Consider the following 22,317-nt stretch of genomic DNA (forward strand, 5'->3'; position numbering starts at 1 on the left):
AAAATACCTACCATAATTTCATACTGTTTCTTTGAGCTTAAGTCACTCATTTTTAGAAATAGGTATTAACTACGTAACCACAAGACACATTTAAGTAAAACTCATATATTTAAAACAAAGCTTTAGGCGTTTATCAATATATTTTTATGGTAGCAACTAAACAAACCGTAAGAAACTTCAAACGTATCCTTAACAATTGAGTTATTTGTACGAGTTTACATTGGTAAATGAGATTTTAGGCCTAATATATTCCACTTCTAAATTTCAATACAAAAACTCAAACTACGCATTTTTTAAATGTAATTAATAAAGCTTACAACGGATTTTTTTTACTCAAAACTTACTTATTTTAGTTTTAAAAATAATTAAATGCGTTCAATCAAAAGGTTGAAAATTATGAAGATTATATGTAAGTGTTCTGATTACCCTCAGTCTACTAAATTTTCGATTATTTAAGTGATTGATGTTTTTTTATATTGCTTGGTTATGGATATAAGAAGCCTTTGTTTGTAAAATTAGTAGCAATGTATATTAGTAGAATATTAACAAAACTTCACGATCAAGTCAAGTATTTTCAATTTAAATCAATTTTTGCTAAATATGGGTTTACATGGTTTGGGCGCAAAAGCCTGAATAAGAAGGCATAAACTTTGCCAAATACAAATCATATATCCAGACACATTCGTGGAAACGAGAATCCGTTCCATTGATCAGAATGAAAGTTTTCATACAATTTATTATGGAGAAATACATGTGGGGTTGTGAGACGTGTATCAATAAATATGTTCAGATACAATAGGATTAGCTAAATAAAAAATGAAATATATCACATATATTCTGATTTAAAAACTAGTCTCTGCATTAAATAGGACCTGGTGGATAAATAACCAATCTTGCCTCATTTTATTTTCAAAAATTGCATCTTCAAGATGACAGAAAATATTATTTTCTTAAATTCAACTTAATTGAAGAGATGAAATTAATTTTATATACTTTTGTTGCCGTTGCAACGGTTGATTTAATTTCTATTATTTATTATTTTTATGTTTTAAAACATACATAATACCTTTTACAAAATAAGTAATCTTCAAATAACAGTTTCGCCCCTTTTTCTAGATTATTATTAAGAGACCAATCGTCCTACCCAATTGTTTCACCAACGGACGATTTGTTATTCATTCAGAAAGAACCAATAGTTTACGTTACCTAGTTTTAGCGTACTTGGTATGTATACATATTTATGCTTCGAATAAATTGTATATCAAAATAATACTTACATAGAGATTTGGCATCATAAAATTCTGCAAAATAATTTTCTTATTGTTTGCGAATTAAATACATCAACGAGATTTATTTTTATTGTGAATATTTTATTTTAAATCAGTTATTTTACTTTAGATACGAATTTTGATTATTCATCATGTAGTAATAGTGTATGAAAAATAACAATTCATTCGGATATTAATGGCCTTAAAACCAACAAATATCATAAATAAATGCTTCGTCAACTGAACGAATGGCAGACTGATGTCCGAAGCAATTTCTGAGAGTAAGAGCTTTGCTGACAAAAACTTAGTGTACATTTTTATTCTCCGAGGGTGGAATTATTCACCCCTTTGCAATATTGTCGCCAGTTCGAATAATAAAGCGCAGTCTCTCTTATGAAAATAAAAGATAATCAACTCTGTCCTCTCTTGTAATATTTTACTCCAGAAGTTGCTTATACTAATACTAATAAACTCAAGTTCTACGTTTTAGTTAGAGTCCTCGGTTTTGATGTCTCTAATTTAACGGTTGTTATATTTTTCTACGTTCTTGTGATGGATGTCACTCGGAGTTTTCAGTACCGCAACTTAACTGTCACTTGAATGACTTCATTCTGAAATAAAAAAACACACAAACAACATTAGTTAATTTTTAAATTAGAAAAAAGTACATTTAATTTTATGAAATAACTATAATATAGGAAGGAATTTTCTTTAATTTAAGCTCTTTGGCTGAATTTCTTGATAAAAAATGAGAGATTTAAAAAAAACTTTCCAGTATTCTGAGGGCGGTATTAACTCAAGATGGATTATGTATTACATTATTTTTTCCTAATGGAATTTATAAAAGTTCAAAGTCACCAAATGATGGATTAGACACTTTTGTAAGGTGACAAAAAATATTACTAGCATAAAGTTTTTGCTATTTCTACATGATAGGAATTTTGTTACACGATTTCATAAATGCAACTTTGGTTTTACCCTTTGAGGATGTATCAGAGTCTACATCTGTGAATAATGACGCAGTTCATCACAGTATCGATTCGGTGCGTCGACAATATAAAACTGCATATGGGATAAATTACTGAAACATGAAACATTCACGCATGTTAATGTAATGTACAACATTTTGAGTGTGTCCAAATACTTGTTCACAAAATCTGGATTATCTCCAATTACAATTAATGTAATGTAGTGATATTTAATTTTAAGTTATTGTAATTGTAAAAAAAGTATTTAAAAAAAATATTATAAAAAACGATTCTTTGTTTCTACGAAGTTAAGCTTTTATTCGACTTATTTTTGGATTTGAGTTAATAATTAAAGCCCTTAAATTATCGGTAGCAGAGAAATGTACAGCTATAATTTTTATATCAAAGGAAGGAAGGATATACCTTCGTACTTTAGATAAATATTTCCGTTATTCTGAATTGTATTTCCTTACTAAGTCGTTAACACCCTGAGCTGATAATGAAACGAATTAAGAGTAGGTACCTAGGGTAGATACGAAATCACAATTTTTAAGTATCATTTATATTAAAACGTTCCTATGTGTAAATATTAACTTCTTTTTAAAACCTTATAATTAAATTGTTGGTTAAAATATTAATAAAATTTAAATAACACAATTTTTTTGAGCACTTTTTATTTATTTTTACAACTTTGTCAAGTTTACCTATATGTTATATAAAATTATTTCTGAGTAGTTTGAAGTAGATTCGTTTGGAATTTTAAGAAAATATTTAGAATATTTTGACCTTTAGAAAAATAATCAGTTGTGAAGAAAATAGAATTTCTCACAATTCCTCTAAGAAATTAAATACGAATTTGCTGAATAAATAATTCGACATTTACCCTAGCAGGAAAAAATATTTACCTCGCCGCATAAATGTGGCAGCTATCGCCCCGAGCGCGTATACGAGGGGTGCCGATATTGTGAAAGTTTCATGCAAGTCAGGGGTGGAATAGGATGGGGGAGCTACTGGCATTTCCGTCCGACGGGGACCAAATACACCCCTGGCGCAAACTACGTCACGAGACGTGAAGGGCGATTTGGGAATACGTAGACGCAACCAGACAGAGTATTAAAAAAATATTTAAAAAATAATAATAAAAAATAAGCCCTTTTGCTATAAAACTTACCTTTTTATTGAAAGTGTATTATTAATATTTTGCTATTTTAAGATTCTCAAATTCAAAATATTGATTGATTAATAGATATGGAGTTTGTTTTGTAGAACTTCACATTATTTCATATTGAAGGATCGAGTCCCTCTTAATATTATTCTCTTCTTTATTAAGATTTTTTATCAGAAAGAAAATAAGAGACATGCTTACACATTTGATAAACAAGATTTGCGAAATCCATTGCAGTATTTTTTATGGTTTTCAGAAACTTGTTTTAAATTTTTATCAATTTATTTAAAATACTACGGAACTACAACCACCCCATATTTTGGAAATTCAGAAAGTAACAATAATGAGTTCTGGGATCGAGTTCAATATTTAAAAAATGGCTAAGAACAAAATGTTAAATTACCCATCTAGTTTTATATTATTACAGCATTGTATTCTGCTTCTATTTTTAACAATCCCAAATGTTTTTTTTACAAACAATTGTGGATTCGCATGAAATTAAGTCGATTGGGAAAATTTCAATCTTATTAATTAACATAAGTTACAAAAAAAAAATACCAATACTGTTCTTGAAAATATAGATTCACATTTTAAATGATATGTTTCATATTTTTTTGGTCTGAATAGAAAACGCTTTGGTCAAAATATGTGATATTTAAAAGCTTAATAATTTTTATTTTACGATGGTACCTACATTGTTTAAAATCCAACATCATTTGATTGAAATTGAATAATGTTGTAATTTTTAACAACTATTTTACCAAGATTTTTGTTTCAGATCGCTTCCACATGGGATGAAACAATCATGTCTGTTTTATATTGGTAAACGCGACGGTTCCTTTCTTATTTGACAGGTATTTTTGGGAAATAAGATAGAAACCTTTTCAGTCTTCACCGCAAATACGAAAATAAAATAAAAAATATTCCGTCTTTCGTCAAAACAAGTCTCAATAGTAACGTTGTTTTCTTGTTTTTTGTTTACCGTGTTTTCTATGTAAATTTACAGAAGGTACATAATGCATTGTATATACAATCCCACCAGAATCTTTGCCAGTATTACTAATATGTACATACGTGAATATATGTACAGTTTAAACAAGTGCTCTTACGCATATATGTATTATATAAACGTTCAAAACTGGCCATAATATTCTACTTACTGGTCAAAACACAGTAGTTTATGTGAAACTTATCCATATTTAAATAACTCCAATATATATTTTTGTATAATTACAAGATATAGATTTTCTATTTAAAAAAAAACTAGATCAGAATATATGAGGGATAGTTTAGAGTATTACTACCTATATTTTGACATATTTTTCATCAATAGTTTATTAATCTGATCTGATTCAGACCTACAATAACTTTACAATTTGCACTTATTTGTTTTAAAACCTTAACAACCTACCATACTTATAACATAGGTATACATAGAATAAGAAGAGATTTTTTCGTGTGGTATACAAGTATTGTTTTAATAGTACAAAATACGTTACGTTGACTGAGACATTGATTATTTTCTCGCTACATTCTTTCAAACTCTTCAATCAGCTTCAACTTCTGAAAGGATCTTCTTATTTAAATTAAATTGGAGTTTATAAAATATCTCTTTACTTCACAGTAGATTAACTTCAGCGTCCTTCCTTTCTCCAGTCCTTCTTGCAGAAGACAATAGGTGTGATATTGGTCGTGAAAGTAAACTTCATTTTGCCGAGACTTTCTTAGTCCTGTACCCTGTACCCCTTCCTCCCCACACAGGGGGAAGGGACCGGATTCGGAGGGAAATTGTCTCACTTTCCCGCTCTTTTGTGTGATTAAGTACCAGCCCTGCTTGGGATCTCGGAAATTGAAGGCTGGTACGTCCGCCATTAGCCCCTGCTGTCCTGGAAAGATAAAAATGTTCAAAACAACAACGGAAATTACACGACTATTTACTGTCATTTATTTTCCGAGTTAATATAATAATTAATCGGAAATTCAATATTGTTACATTAATTTAAATTTATGTCTAGAACATGAAAAAAAAATATTTTGCACATTTTACGGATTAGATGTCTGTCAATAAGTAAAAACTGTATGTAATTGGTCAAAGAGGTTAGTAAAAGTTTTATAAAAAGTACATAACTAAGTTCTCACTTAATTAAAATAGTATTTACTTATTGACTTCCTCGGGTACCTAAAAACACCTTCATGTATTTTTAATAAAGGTATCTCATTTTTAATGATGTACGTTTTTCATAAAGATTTTCATTGACTTTGAATGGTCTTTTTAGATAGATCGTCATATTTTTTGATTAAACCCCTAGTTTGATACGTCAAATTGCTATTTTATGAAGGTTCATGTACTCATAAATAGGTCTCGTTTGACATTGTAAGTTAACCAAGTTTTAATCAACTTCAGTTTTGTTAAATAAATTTAATTTTTATTAAATGTGAACTAGTTTAAATACCTACAGTTGTCATTTTATTCATGGAAAAAAATGGCGTATGGGCCATCCTTATTTACAATTTCAACCCCGAAAGTTCGGGAGGAATTTCTGAAAATTAAGGCAATATAGTCACACAATGTACCAACTCTAGCCCCATATAACCACGTATATAAATATATATCTAGTGATTCCAGTCTGACAAATTTGGCATTCCGAATTGCGGTTTGTTGGGGAACTTTGTTACTTCAACCGCTCGATTATAGATGGCGCACTGTGTCTATTTGGGTTCGGCTAATTGAAACTTAATTGACGCCTCTGAATTATCAAACAGAAACTGGTTTAATTAATTTCATAACGGGCCTGAATTCTTAAGCGAAATAGAGCATTATTTTTTAAAATATGCGCCTGGGTAAGAAATTCCTTTGCAAAATGTTTTTATATCGTGCTGAAATTTAAATATTAGCAATTTTTCAGTACGTAATCAGCCAAAAATGGTTGATTATGGAATTAATTAAAACGTCCAGAAAACAAAACAACCCGTTAATTAAACTCTAAAACAGACAAATTTAGAAAACGGTGGACTTTATACATATGACACGATAAACAAAGGCAAACGGATATGTTGAAATTTTTACGAAGAACGCTCCTTTTGCTAGCCTCAACAAAATTTTTGATGATTTTAATATTGTACAGTGGGATTCTAGAATGCCTTACGGTCAAAACAGGTTAATTAAAAACAATGTACAAAGAGATAAATTTGTACGAAGATATTAATACTAGCGGTGTTTAAATTTAGTAACCTACCTACTACTGTGTATGAATATAGCGTGGGAGGTCCAAATTTATTGCAAATTTTTACGTTTGTACCAACCAACTAAGCAGTAGTCATTTAACTATTAAATTGTGTTAGAATTGTTTTGAAAATTGGCCTTTTTATTTCTATAATAATTATTGTCAGCATGTGAATTCAAACACCTTGTGTTTGCTTTTATACGTTAGAAAGTAGTTTTAACGGGAATGTACTATAATCATTTATATCAAAACGTTTGTCGAAACCTATTTTAATTTCATTTTTTTGTTTGTTTTGATTTGTATATTTAAAAAAATAAAAATATACAGTAAACTTATCATAGGTTAGGTACCTTAAGTTACTTTTGTTAATAATTTCATACTAAACTTAATCTGAACCGAAATCTGCGTATCTAAAATTAAAACAAAAGCAACCAAAAAAGATTATAATACCAGTCTGATGACGTCAGTAATGACGTAACCTAGTCACTGGTCAAATAAAATAAATGATAAAAAACGTTATTTCATTAGATAAAATGAAGATACACAAAAAAATTACAGTACCTACAAAACTTTAATCTAACCAAGTAAAAACAAAAATATAAATATATTTCTACAATTTTGACATAAGTACCTACCTCTTCATATTTTTCTAGCTCATACCCTTAAGTAGGGTTTTTCAAAAACTGAATATGAAGGTTTTTTTTTAAATTTTGTATTGATTACCTACGGATGTGAATATTTTTTATAACTTGCAAGTACCTACCTATTCTAATGCAATTGTTATGTTTCGATCGTTATTTTTTCTGCTTCCTTAACCGGTGTTACAATCACAAATATATTCAATTAGTTACAAGCCATAAAATAAAGTACGTCATTCAGATTATAATCTAATATTTGTGATACGTTTTGTTCAATTATATCATCAATTTATTGCTTCCTCAAATAACAGCGTAAAATAAGATATACTTAATTAGCTGGAATACAAGCATTTTCAAGAATAATTTTTAAAAATAAATATTTTAATTACAAATGATATATTTGTCAAATAAGTATTATTTTATCAACAAACAATTTGATGACCTAGCATCAAATTTCATTAACGTTCGTACTACCATTAAAATTATTTTTATATACAGTATAAGAAAATTTCAGATATAAATTATTGATTTGAAATTCGTTTTGCTAAATTAATAAAATAATAATTATAGTTATGTACGTAGATAGTTAGTACATACATAGGTGCTAATATTTTTAAACAGCATAAATATAAACCTGTTACTTATACAATAAGTGTTTGTGTTTAAAGTAGTTATGAGTTTATATCTCCTATTTAAAATAAAAACAATCCGACAACAAAATTTACTGTGAATAATTTTATTGTGTCAACGTGCTAATCTTAGTCAATAATTTCTTATAAAATATTATATAACTATGACGCACATTTAAAAAGAATAGAATAAATTGAGATGCAGAAGAAGGCCAAGGAAAACTTGGATTGAACTTGGTCTCTCAAATACTGTGGTAAGTACTGTTGTCAGGTCAGGAGTCGGAATAATCTGCGGGTATGCATGAGGAGATGCATGAACTTTGAAGAGGCTAGATAGATGGAAACAAAGATAGATCGGTGTGGCGTTCTATTCTCTTTGCCTACCTCCACAAGGAAGTGAAGTGTCGGTTTGTTAGTGAGTTAGTTTTAAATATATTTTTAATAATTAATCAAGATATCTAAACGAGTTTATTTAATAATATGCAAATTGGAACAATCCTTTATCATATTGTAAAACACATTATGCACCAAGTTGACGAAAGATTTACATAATTTGTGTGCAATTTTCTTCTTTTCACGAGTTAACATTAACAAAATGAATATTCATGAATAATTATCACTTCATTGCAGCATATAAATTGGTAATTATTCTGTATTATAATCATATCATTCCGGTAATAAGTTGCCATTTTGATTCCATATTTCTTCAACCGTTGAGAGTGATAAACAGTCAAAACATACCCCACGTGATGTATAAGCAGACAGTAAAATGAGGAGTAGTGGATCTTGCATGATGAAATTGAAAAAAAACATGAAAAATATTCTAATTTTGCCTTGTATAAAATTCTCTATTTTTTAACCTACAGAACCTACACGACTAAGCGAATTATTTAATTTTGAGAGAAACATAGTAAATAACATACTTGTTTTTCGGTGGGTTCTTATTTATATGCTTTATATGTAGGTGCGTGTATCTAAGTATTTTCATATCCACTTATGTATATGTGTTGCCTCATACTTGTATAGGTAGGTACCTAATTTTTGAATTAATAAGATTATATAATTTGACCAGTTATTTTCTTTAAAACATTTTGAGTGTGTCCACATCCTTGTTCACAAATCTGAGTGTCATTAATTATAAATTCAATATATGTCCAAAGCAATAGATGTATAAAATATCACCTTAAAATATCACCCGTTGCATAAATTCACCCCACTTTACATTGTGACTTGTTGAAATATTCAAATGGCGCCTAACCTGTCTACCTTTATTTCCCAAATTATTTTGAAGCTAAATTTATACAATTTCAATTACTCTCTGGATTTTTCGGCATTTGTTTTGCAAATTAAATCTGCTCATTTCCGAGAAAAACAAGACTGTCTTTTATACGAGTCACTTTATTTTTTAGTTACTACCCCTACTTTGTGCTGTTTGGACGATAAGGTAACTACCTTAATTGGGAGACATTTCGATTCGGTACAGAGATTCTATTGTTTTCTAAAAAAAAGTATTATGTTTTTGACTTAGAATTTCCGATAAATTTATTTGTATTCATGAAATATTATGCAATCGCATATTTTTTTAAATATGAAGATGCCCGTTATTGTTGGTAAGTATTCATTAATTTAATAATAAAGTTAATGCAATCACAGAAATAGTATGTTTTTTATGTAAAATACAGTTTCATGAATTGATGTTATTACATCATTTGAATTTGATCCGTAAAACTGTACTGATATCTTTCCCTTATCAATGTTAGATTCATTTTTGTACACTCAACTGTAATGGATTTTAAACTTGTAAAGGTATGTTTTGAAATAATAATAAATGTAGGAAAACGGCGTCCCAGGGTTGATAATTTAAAGCAAGCACTGCTCAGTGAGAAGTATTCTCTCGGGGACTGGCAATGTTTACAAAAGGAATTTATTTATTTTATTCTACCTCGGGATATTTGGCTTCTTGTGAAATTCTCCTATTTTCAGAAACAACACTTTCATCACAAACATTCAAATAAAGTAGGGTAGGTTGCCACGTACAGGCCTGTTTTACACGTAAACTAAACAAATTTGATTTATTTTACGGTAGACTACATTTCTTGTTACATGGAATGCGTGTGTACTTGTTCTTTATCAAATCATATAAAACGTATGTGTTTCGTACTCCCATTCTGCTTCCTCATATCTTCAACTACGTTTTTATGCGACTGTCATGTTTAATAAAAAAAATATTGCGAATTTTGTAACAAAAGTACCGTGGACATGTGATACTTCCATACATGACTTCTCAGATTTAAGCAACCTAAAATAGTAAATATTCTTCGATGTTTATTGATAAACAATATTGGTCCAAAAATTAATAAAGAATAAGTGATAATTGTTTTTTATGAAGTAAACGTGTTCTTTAACTGTGAAAGATTATTTTTTAAAACCTTATTATTTAATTTGTATTATCAATCTTAATGAAACTAACAGACTTTACTTAATTTATTATCCTTTATCTTTTTATACAAAAATACTTACTAAGCAGATAACTAAACGTAGGTCTTAAAAAATGCACATTATCTACATTACAAATGCAACTTTATTTTTTATTACATTTAATTATAAAATTATTTAAAATTTTAATAAACGTAAAAATAGTATACATGTATCGCATAAAATGCAATTGACCGTAATGAGTATTTTCTGAATTATCTTTTAGTTAGTACAACATTGTATGATGCAGTTATAGTGATTACAGTTTATTAATTAAAATTAATTAAATGCCGAGATTTGCTGTTCAATAGCTGGTTTCATGATTTTCGAAATATCATTAAGCTATATGTCCATTTTAAACCCGTGAATAATATTTCATAAAAGCCCTTAAGTAATATTTAACATTTTAAGCGAGATCTTGGATAACACATGTGTACCTGTGTATCATCAATTTCGTATATTACATTTAATATAAATGAATATTTACTTTGATGATACATGCATACTTTTCGCAAACACATTAATATAATACGGAATTTCGAACCATATAACCGAGATATGCGACAAAGCCTTCTGGCAATTAGTTGACATTTTCCCGGAAGCACATCCGGACTTGGGGAAATACTTCCGTGCAGTTCCCGAGGATCTCAATTGTCATACCTAGGCAGGGTCGGAATTGGTGTTTACCCCATAACGGAGGCGCTCGGGGCCGCCTGAACAATTTAATCAGGACGCGCTTAGCAGCGAGGACAATAATACAAAGATAGCGAAATAATGCTACAAGGAAAGTAACTAGAGATACCTTAAACATGGCTCACTTTAATTATAAACTAATTATTATAAAATATTACCTAGAACAAAAATGTTTTGTTTTATTTTAAATCCTACTTATATTTTCGTAGATAAAAGGGCTAAGTATTTAAATTAGAATATTTTTTTTAAATAATAAAGTAACAACCAATGAAATGTCGGTAACGGTGCAACCCTGTCACTGTTCAAATAAAATATATGTGGAATTTTGTAAATATACTTATATTTAAAAGATGTTATTTTTTTAAATATAAAATGCAGTTCCACTAAGAAAGAGTTTAAAACTTTGTTTTTGTCATCTGTATCCCATGAAATAAATTCCCCTATAAATCCGATTTATTCAATCTTTACCTTCCTTCATACGATTTGTGATCAAGTCAACACCACGTCAATATGATTAAGTACTTTATGCACCATCTGGGTGCCAAAAGGTATCAAAGAAAAAAGACACTATACCTATTCATTTTCTTTGTTATTCATATAAATAAAATGCAGTATATCATAAAATGTTTCAGTGAAAAATGAACGCAATATAGGCGAAGTATTTGACCCATTTCATCTTTCATTAGAAAAGTTTCAAAAAACCGACTCCAATTTCGACGAAAACATCATAATATCTGTGACGAAATCTCGGAAAAGTAATTTAGCAGCCTCCCAAAGTGTGACCTATTTTCTCAACCGCGATCCATTCATTTACATTTTATAGATGCATACAATGGGTTTTGGAAGGCCGCCAATCAAATGCGAGACAGAAATTTTGTTGAATCCCATATTTTCATGAAAGTTGAGTATTACATAATAAATTGTGAATATAAGAATTTATTATTAATTAATATTTGCGTGGTAGTCGCAATAGTAGGCGGGTACCTACATTACTACTGAATATTCAATTTCACAGTGAATTCTTAATTTCAAGACATTCATCACCCAGTTTTTTTTGGTATTTTTATGAACTCGAAAAAATTAGACATAAATTTTTGACTTTTTAAATTAAAACTTTTATTATATTGATGCGTTGTTAGAGTAATTCATTAAGTGTAACTTTAGAAATATAAATAATTTTTGCAACAAAAAGATTTTTTTTCATTTTTAAATATTATATAACAATAAGCTATTTAAAAGTTGGTACCTACCAAATATATAAATATTCATTTATAAATTTATTTAAGAAAAAAAGTCACATATCGATGTAAAGAATTTTAAGTATTAATTTTCAAAAAAGTAAAACGCACTCGAAATTTAAAATACGTCATTTCAGTAGGAAGTAAAAACTACATTAAAATGGCACATTCCTTGTTATTACATTTTCAGATTTATACATTTTATTCTGAAGTTCGTATGAGGTAGGTATCCAAGTATAAGTTTTCCACCCTTTTACGTGGGTTGTTGGGGATAAATGAACCGAGAAAGGTTTATATTAATAAAGAAAGGATAAATTGTTGCCACTCCTAGAAAAAATGAAAAAACTTTATACGTATTGGTAAGAGTTCGAGCTTTGCAGCCATATTGTACTGCTCTAGGTGTAAGTGTAAATTGAATTCGTGCCTAAATATGAAAGTATAAGAAAAGTGGATACTGGAGAACAATGAAATGAAAGTAATAGAAGAAACATATTTCTAAGAAAGAAAATGAAGGTTATAAAGCTTGGGCGGTTACTTTTAGTCTTAAAATTACCGGAATAAAGCAAAACTTTAATAAATATTTGTGAAATATTATAATTTATATAAAAATTAAGATAAAAGTATTGAAAAATTTTTTAAATATTATATAAATATCTAAACATAAGTTTACATTTTGACCTAACGATGGAAGCTTAGCTTCCAAAACTAGTTGTCATAAACAAACTCAAGTGGTAAAAAAAGTGTTTTCATTAATTATTTTAAGGTAAAATAATTATGAAAGTTTTTTTTATAAAAAGAATCAGCAGATTTTTAACAAATTATAATTTTTTTTTTCATACCAATTTTTTTTAATTGTTTAAATAAAAAAAATGTTCTCCAGTTAAATTATTAATCACATTTTTTTAACGATACGTAGCATAGGTAGGTATTTCAACAAGCCTTTCACCTACCAAGTAATTATTTATCATACATAATAAAAATTGAATTTAAAACTCAATTATAATATAAATAAATAAATGTTTTAAAAACTATAGAATTATTTTAAAAATCATTTGCAATGAAAAACATAATACCTACAACGACACTTACCGTCGGGTATCGTTAATTTAGGTATTTTGATATCAGTGTTTATTTTATAAGGTAGGTATTGTTAAAATATAACTAAAAGTAAGCATAAATTTTTGCTTGGATAGATAGATATTTATAGTTTTGAAACTTATAATTTGATTCCTATTTCCCAACACAAGACTGAAAATTGAAATATTTGTGAAGTTTTTACAAACCAACATGTATCTATTAAATATATGTTTGTAAAAAAAATAATACAAATTTAAGAAGGAACTCTTCTAAATATATTAGGTATTTAGGTACTTAGGTTCATTTGCTCTTTTAATTTCTTCTTAACACTATTTTTTTTTGTTGATACAAAATACTTAGATTATTGTCCAAGTAAAAACGAGATAAATGCGAATTACCTGTTCTTAAATTGTAGTCTTATTAATATTGATGAACGTGCATACATTAGGTTCTTATTTAAATTCAACATAAACATATAAAAACATATAAAAATACTTTTTCTTACATCACGGTACCATCCTACATACGTTCACTTCGGTATTGGTTTTTTGTTTTTAATTTTTTCCTGTCCAATAAATTAACATAACTTCTTTACATCAGCATTTGGTTAAATTGGAGATATGTTCTTTTGTACCTTTTACTCGTTCAAATGATAAACTTAAATATTCATTACTGATGTTGGAACATAAACAACAGTTTCATTTATCTTAATCACTTATATTTTTGTCAGGGATTTTTATTTTAGGTAAAAATGTTTTTTTTACTTTGAGGTTTTATATGTATTTGCCCACTGCAAAACTGTTGACAATCGTGAAATTGTCAAATTATGTATTTACATTTTATTTTTAAATGAGATGGAGTGACAAAAATTGCTGTGATTTTGGGAAGGGAACCCATTAGATGCTGAAATCATCAAGGCAATGATAATTATCGGCAATTATTAGCTACTTAAGGTATTCAGGGGTGAGATTTTAATCGAATAAATACGATATTTTTGTACCAACATATAAATTTGAAATAATGAATTTTATTCACATTTATGTAGCTACATTAGCTGATTCGTTAAATCTGATTAATTGAGATAAATTTATTTTAGTTAAATTCCAGGTAAAATAAATGACTCCGGATAAATATTTTTCTAGAATCTTATAATTGGTTAAAAATGTTGGTAGGTAAAATATTCTCTTATAATTCGGTCTTCTATCAAGTGATGATTTGATAACTAGATTGAAAAATTTGCTAGCAATATTCAATGTTTGAATTAAGTAGGTACATTCTTTTATTATGTTAAAAGTAGGGAAAGATATTTTATACAGAAATCCTTTTGGTAAAGTTAGGTAGATACTTATATAAAAAGAAAGAAATGTTTCTTTATCTGTGATCATTTCAACTTTGCATACCCTTGCGTCTCCAAAGAATACTCAACTGGTAAAGTTTATCTAAAGCCATCCATTCCCTCTGATTGCCGCCATTTCTGTACCCGTCGGCGACTCGTGATGGCGATCGCACTGCGCATGCCTCAACATGGCCGCCAGCTCCGTCTCGCTCCCTCTCCCGGGGCGGCCTGCCGTCTCCCTCCAATAAGTGGCATCTGAATGGACGGCCGGCTGCGTACGCATTCAATGTCAAATCAATTCTCCCGAGTATTTCAGTTAGCCACCTGCGACAAAGAAACTGCCGGAAAACTTTCTAAAATAAAAAAAAAATGGTTCAGCAAAAAATACCTACACATGCGCGATAATGTATCGATGATTCTAAGATGACAAAATGACGGTAATTTTGTACCTTGAGGACAAAAAAACTCATTTTTATCATATATTTTAAGCTCGTCAAACGGTGATTAAAAAAAGTCATATTAACTAATGCACTCCACCCAAAACTTATTTAAAATTAAATTAATCAATCAATTAAATTGTTTGATATTATTTGGTTCCATGACGCGAAATTTACTGTTGTGATGACTACGAAGGGTAGGCATTAAAAAAATAGATACATACCTAGTTACATGTAGTTTATTTCCTTTTATTGAATGATTGAATAAATGTAATTTTTTTTCTACATATTAAATTGAATTTAAGTAAGAGATAAACTAATATTTTTCTTTTTTAAAGTTGTGTAAGCTTGATTTGAAACATGTATCATTCTTCCCATTTCCTATATAAAAGAAGATAGAAGTCAAAGCATCCTAGGGCTTACGACCTTTTAAATTGACATCTCACAGTGTGAATAATACAGTGTCTGATAAAATAAATAATAAAAATATTGTTAATATATTTCTGTCAAAAAGTATGTGAAAATTAAATATGGTAAGATAGCTCTATAATTGATTTAGTATATTAAAGAATAAAACTTGTTATATTACTTAACATACGAGTACGTTTATATTTCGGATTGAGATAGGTTATATATAAATAATTTTTAAAATTTTTGAAGCGTGGAAAAATAAAATTGAAATATTTAAAGCACAAGGAAGTGAGGGACTTTAGTATGTAAACCACGTTCCTACACATTTCGAAGCATAAACTTTGAACGGAAGTGATCGCCCTTTAATTAAAACGTGTTATTTCTGCAGGTGTCGTTAATTCAAATCAACAGTAGCCATTCATATTCTGATGTAATCGCTACGATTTACAAGTTTATAATAGATTGACAAAAATTAGGAATCGAATCACGAAGAAAGCTTTAATCCGGGTATTCCACGTTTCATTCTCATGACTTAGACAATTTATTTTAATATTGCGGAGGCAATATGTCGGTACTAATCCATTGTAAGTCAGGTACCCGTCGGATTTCCATATTATGTCGATCCGCCATGCAAACGCCCGATCGGATGATTCCAGTCACGTAACAGAATTACTGGTGACTGTAGTTTTAGGAGTTGGGTGGAGCTCGACTTACACAAACTTGTATGGAAGAAAGAACGTTGTTCGGAACGACCACCACCTACGGGCATATGGGAATTACCTACTCCGAAAAATTTGCATATTTTATGATAACACGTATTTTTTCCTTCTCTTTTTCGAGTCGGCCCCAAAAGCGCGAGAGTGGTAAAGTATGTAGGGTCGATATCGGATCAATTTCTTTTGCCAATCGAGACTTGCGCATGATTAGGCCCCGCTATTGGAAACCAATATGTTCCTTTATCGTAATATTTTTCGGCACTTAAACTGCGATATTTTCGAGCTTTACTCGATAGCGGCGATTGTTTATTCGAAATGCATGCTTTTTATTAATAATTTTGGATAAAACCGAATGATTTTCTACACCAATTACAAAATGAAGGAAAAAATAGGCGCCTATTTGAGATGTTAGTATTTTAATAAATTAACGCTAAATGTAAAAGGTTGTCCCTTTATATAATGATAATAATAATTTGTATTTCAGCTTAAGTAAGTGGTGGGTTTAATGCTAAGTCAGCTATTATTTGCTTACAATAACATGAATGAAAAAAAAATATATGGAAAAAAATAAGAATAGGTAAGCAAAAAAAAAGTTATTCAAAAAGTAAAACTTAAAAGGGTAATTAATAAATTGAAAAATAAATACTGGATAGAAGATGTAGGAAGATCAGTTCGCTACAATAAGGACACTGTGTTGCCACATGTCCAGCCCCTATCTATGCTTCACGAGCAATTCTATGATGAGGTAGAGCTCTTCATCAACCCCTCTATATGGTTACAAAAATAATAGGTATGCGATTATTTTTTTCGTTAAATATCAACACAATAGAACTTTTATGACGTGACATTTTGAAACAATATTCCTGCTTAGGTATGCGATGTACATCAATTACTCCCTTACTCATTTAATCCATATTCGTATCCTTTGTGGAGCATATGGAGTCCACAAACTGCCTACAAGTTTTCATTTCAGCTGCCAGCTCCTTGCATCCTTTCAAGTCAGGCCCGCGACCCAAGGTTCAGACGAGGACTGCTGACAAATTATCAGCATTGGACGTCTTGGGTGGCTCGAACCTGATGTCTTGTAAAAGAGGCAAGCTTAATTAAAGCTCTCGGGAGACATGCGAATTTATATCTGGCAAGAAAATAACCTAAATGCAACAAGCTAATTATAAAAATTCTACGAATTTATAATCAAGTTAATAAATGAACAATGAAATGGAGTATAATTGAGATTATGAATTTAATTGATATTGAATTTATAGTGAGATTTAAATTTCTTGGTGTTGGTAGGTATGATTGTAGGTAGGTATATGAAAATACTTAATTGTACAACTCAATAAGTGAAAATTAAAGTTATCATAAATATTGCGATTCTATAGAGACCGCGAGATACTTAAAAAAACAGGTAAAGGTTTTCATATCAAAGGACCTGTATGATTACGAAGGTAGAATTTTGTTTAATACGAATTAAGATAATAATATTTCGTGATTTCACAATATGTCATAAAGTATACCGAGCTTGGTCGTCCAATCATTTTTGGAATGGTATTGTTATGTTCGGAGCAGAGTGCGTTTGGCAGAAAATCTTATTATCCTTTGCGTTATAATAATATTTCGACAAAATAAACGAACAAAATAACGATACCTTCAAAAAGTTGAAGGTATCAAAGCGTGATGAGATGGGCATATGAAATTCTGCCCATTTTAAGTTCAGATCTTGGACGCGATAAGTGGAAAATGGTGAACTCTTTCTCCTCTCGTTCCGTAGGTATTCCACGATTGTTGCCTTTTATTTTATTTGTCTAGGATAGAATGGAAACAGAATAAATTCGGTTCGTGTTTATATGATTGTTTTTCTTGTTTCAGATAATGACTCGCGTGTTTTGTTCGGATTGTGTTGAGCATGTTCGCAAGCCTCCGTGAATTGAAAAACTTGGTAAGTGATATTGGATTCCTCATGCTTTATTTATTTTTCTCATTTATGATCGACCCAATCAATTTATACGTACTTTCTAAGCAAGTTTAAAAATATACGGGAAGGTATACACCAAAATAATCCAGAACAATTTGATATATTATATTGTATGGTATAAAGAGTATTAATGAAATATCTTCATTGATTGAAGTGCATGGATGTACAATACATATATGCTCGTAACTTATAACGTAAATATGTGTACATATTCATCTTGATTGCGTCGAAAACGTTTTCACCCAATATTTTACTACAGTGTATTGGTAAAGTTATAACTAGAAAAGTTTATAATTAAGATAGTCGGTTCTTATCCCTAAGTTTAATACAGTTTGGTGTAGTTATCATAACTACAATATTCGTATGGTATCAGTTTGTGTCTTACCTACAGTTACTAAATCCATGAAGTTACGACTGATAAAACTACAAACTTAGCGGTACCATAAAATTTCAAAATTAATCCTTTCTCAGGGAGTTCTCTAATTTTATTATTTCGATAAAAATTCAGAATTGTGCAACCTTGTGTATGTCAAAATTTATTAAAATTATTATTTTCGAGTTTTTAAAATTAATCATTTTAGATTTTAATGGGAAATATAAAAAAATGTGTAATAATAATAACACCTAAAAACATACTTTTTTTTTCACAACGCTAATGGAACAGACCAATTATTTTATTAAATACGCAAGTACCTACTCATTCAGGTCATATGGCTTGATGTAACTATTCAAGTTAATAGCAAACGGGAATATGACGATGGTAGCGTGTAATAACATATTAAATAATATATTTTAATTTCAATGAGTGATTGTTATGTACAATATTCGATCAATACAAGTTTCTTACTTATATTTCTGAGGAATCAAGTAGCTTTTTTTTATTTTAGCTTTTACACATGTTTCAAAGCTTTCATCATTTAGATATATAGTTAGGTTGCCTTGGTTATGTACATTGAATATTGAAATAAAATAAAATTATAAATGAATATGTTAAGAAGAAATGCAAGGTATTTAATGGTGGTTTGGAAATGTAGATTTAATAGATAGTGGTAGAATAATGAAAATAGTGTAATTAGAAAATGAACAGAGGACAAGGACGTGATTAATGAAAACCCCCTGAAATACGAGTGGTAGTAGAAGTAACAATTAAACTTTTAATTAATCTATTTCTAAGATGAATACCATGTAACTAGTTTTATATATATAAATATAATATATATTTATATTTTTAATATTGAGCTTAATGTTTTATGATAATATATTCACTTAAGTACAAACCGAGAAATTTTATTACAATGGAACCTTATTCTTTCCGGGTTTCAATTTCTATCTACCGCAGTCCAAGAACTCCCAGAGGAGATGAAACTCTCCGAAATGCAATAAATGCAAAGATATCGGAAAAATTGGTACATTTGTATTTTAGAGCTTTTTCTGGAATACACCTTCAGTGGATACAGATAATATTGGAAACCAAGAGTCCTCCCTATTTTGTGGAGGTTTCCTATTCCTATATGAATGCTGGTAGTAGGTACATATGGGATATTCAGAACTTGCAACCAATGCCACGTCAGTGCCATTTCACTATTTCATCCTCTTTATCTCCTCTAGATCCCGAAAGATGAAAGGTTTCCTTAGACATAGGGAGAAAACCCCTGAGATATTGGGTTTTAAGAATCCTCTAGGATGTCTCGTGTGCCATATTACTTACTTATATTTTTGTTGATAATGCCTGGAATATAATTAAATAAACGCGAATGGCACATAATTAAATTTTTTAAAGCATGAATTTTTTTTTTTTTTATTTCCAGTGCTCAGTTAATTTAACTGCTTGTCTTAATAATAAAATATGTGGGCAAGTATTCACACTGGCGCATGGCGGTGTACATATACACTAGGTACCTACTAATATGAACACATTTTTAAACATCCTACCTTTTTTTATAAAATACAATACAACGTCTAATTTGTTTTGTAAGGCGTCTAATTGAGTTCGTAAAACGTCAAATTTGAAGTGGAAAAATGGATTTTTCCGGTTCCGCCAACCTTAATTATTGAGAGATTTATTTATTAAATAAAGTAAATACAATAAAATAAACACGTCAAATTAAATAAAATAATTTAATGATTCAATACAAATTGGCTAACGGGTCATGCTGGAATTGTCTGTTCCTGATTACTCCTCACAGACCTAGGAACTCGTACATAAATATGTACCCAGTACCCACGTGCCCATCCTTCCTTATTCCCATAGGATTCTGGAGTACCTCAGTAGCTCACCCGCCATATTGCTTCTTACATTTGTTTCATACGTGACCTCTACTCTTCGCTGATGATATCTGGAAATTACCATCAATAATTTATATAGGCTTTCTATACGGAGGGTTACTTGCTAATAAACTAATACTTAATGCTCAGGTAGAATCCTCACTAGAGAGATGACTCAATATAACTTTATATATAATTCAATATTTATATTTAAATGAAAAATTATGTTTTTTGAAAAAACAAATCATGATATAATAATACTAAATGATTTTTGAGAAACGAATTGCTTCTCTAATAGAGGGTACTACTCTCATATCAAGGGAGAGGGTTTGTAACTAAAATTATTTTGGTAACTTAATTTAATATATGCAATAACAATTGATTAGTAGAACGCAAAAATAACTTGCAATGATCTTTTTTGACTCAAACTAAAAACAGTTAAAAATAAAAACCTTTTTAGGTCGTGCCTTTATTTATACATATTAATAATAATTAATTGATTCACTTATATAAAAAATACATGCCAACATCACAAATACTAATTTATTGATTAAATTATAAGTAGTTTGATACTTTATTTTTCGTATGACAACTAACTTGGCATATTGATAATTTTGAAATATCCCTTTTTATGATCTGATAAAACAAAAAATCCCAATTTCTCTTATAAATATTTAATATATTATAATTTAATGTAAATATTGACACGTGGTTGGAATTCCTTAATGTATTTTAAATGTTTCTATTTATCTAACATAATGTTTATCTCTCTGGTAATTCACAATATTTGATGTGTCTGTTATTCAAATTTTTCTTGGCTAAATTCGAATCCCAAATCAATATAAATTATTACTGTTGCTCATACTTGTCTACGATATCTCTTGCCACACTTGTGTTTCTACGAAATGGCACGAAATATTGTCATGTTTTATAACATTTCTTGGCTGTTGAATATACTGATGCCTATCGTTTTAAAAGTGAGGGTGTTAAATCTGTCTCGTTAAGAGAACATTAAATTAACGCAAAATAACATGCGTGCTTAGTGACAAGGAATATTAATACTTTATATTTTTTTGTAAGAAAACAAACCTTTACATTTTTATGTTACATTATCTTACATGTATAAGTGACTTACAGCTTTTGATTAATTAGATTAGTGTGAAGGGTAAAGGAGTGTACAATTTCTATTTATTTTTTTTATAAATATATATATATATATATATATATATATATATATATATATATATATATATATATATATATATATATATATATATATATATATATATATATATATATATATATAATAAAAATAATAATAAAACCCTTATCCGCACCCCAATGGTGCATAGGGCACTGTCATATAAACGCAGTGTTATCTTGATCGTTTATGCATGAAGGAAAGGTTATCAGCCCTCCGCTTCAGGTACCAGTCCATGGTAATTTTGAATAAATATTACAGTGAAAAAATCACTAATATTTATTTTACCCCCCTTGGGAATCGAACCCGGAACCTCCAGAACGGTAGCCGAGCGTGCTGACCATTACACTACGGAGGCGGACAAAGTTGATGATAAAGTCGAATAAGTAAAATAAACAAAACGCAAAAGATTTGACTAGGACAGTAAAAGCAAAGAAAAAGTAACATCGTTGAAAACTTTTGGGAATCTACAAAAATATATTAAATCTTGTTTCAAATATTTTTCGAAAGATACACCTCAGCTTTTTGAATAAAAAATGCTTTCCTGCAGAGCGTTAACGCAATATTTTATGTGTATATATTATAAATGTTACTTGCTTAG

The 22,317-nt window shown here is 29.4% G+C and overlaps 1 long non-coding RNA gene across 1 annotated transcript in view; it reads left to right on the forward strand.

Annotated features, from left to right (window-relative positions):
* Positions 1-22,317, forward strand: part of LOC148310979 (uncharacterized) — a 313,791-nt gene that overhangs the window by 86,277 nt on the left and 205,197 nt on the right. Inside the window, exon 2 of the long non-coding RNA XR_015837323.1 lies at positions 18,145-18,214. This is a non-coding gene — a long non-coding RNA (uncharacterized LOC148310979). The remainder of the gene's footprint in view (positions 1-18,144; positions 18,215-22,317) is intronic.

The sequence above is a fragment of the Brachycentrus maculatus genome, unplaced genomic scaffold (assembly GCF_059751285.1).
Source record: "Brachycentrus maculatus isolate JH-2025_06_01 unplaced genomic scaffold, ASM5975128v1 h1tg000081l, whole genome shotgun sequence".
Taxonomy (NCBI): Eukaryota; Metazoa; Arthropoda; class Insecta; order Trichoptera; family Brachycentridae; genus Brachycentrus; species Brachycentrus maculatus.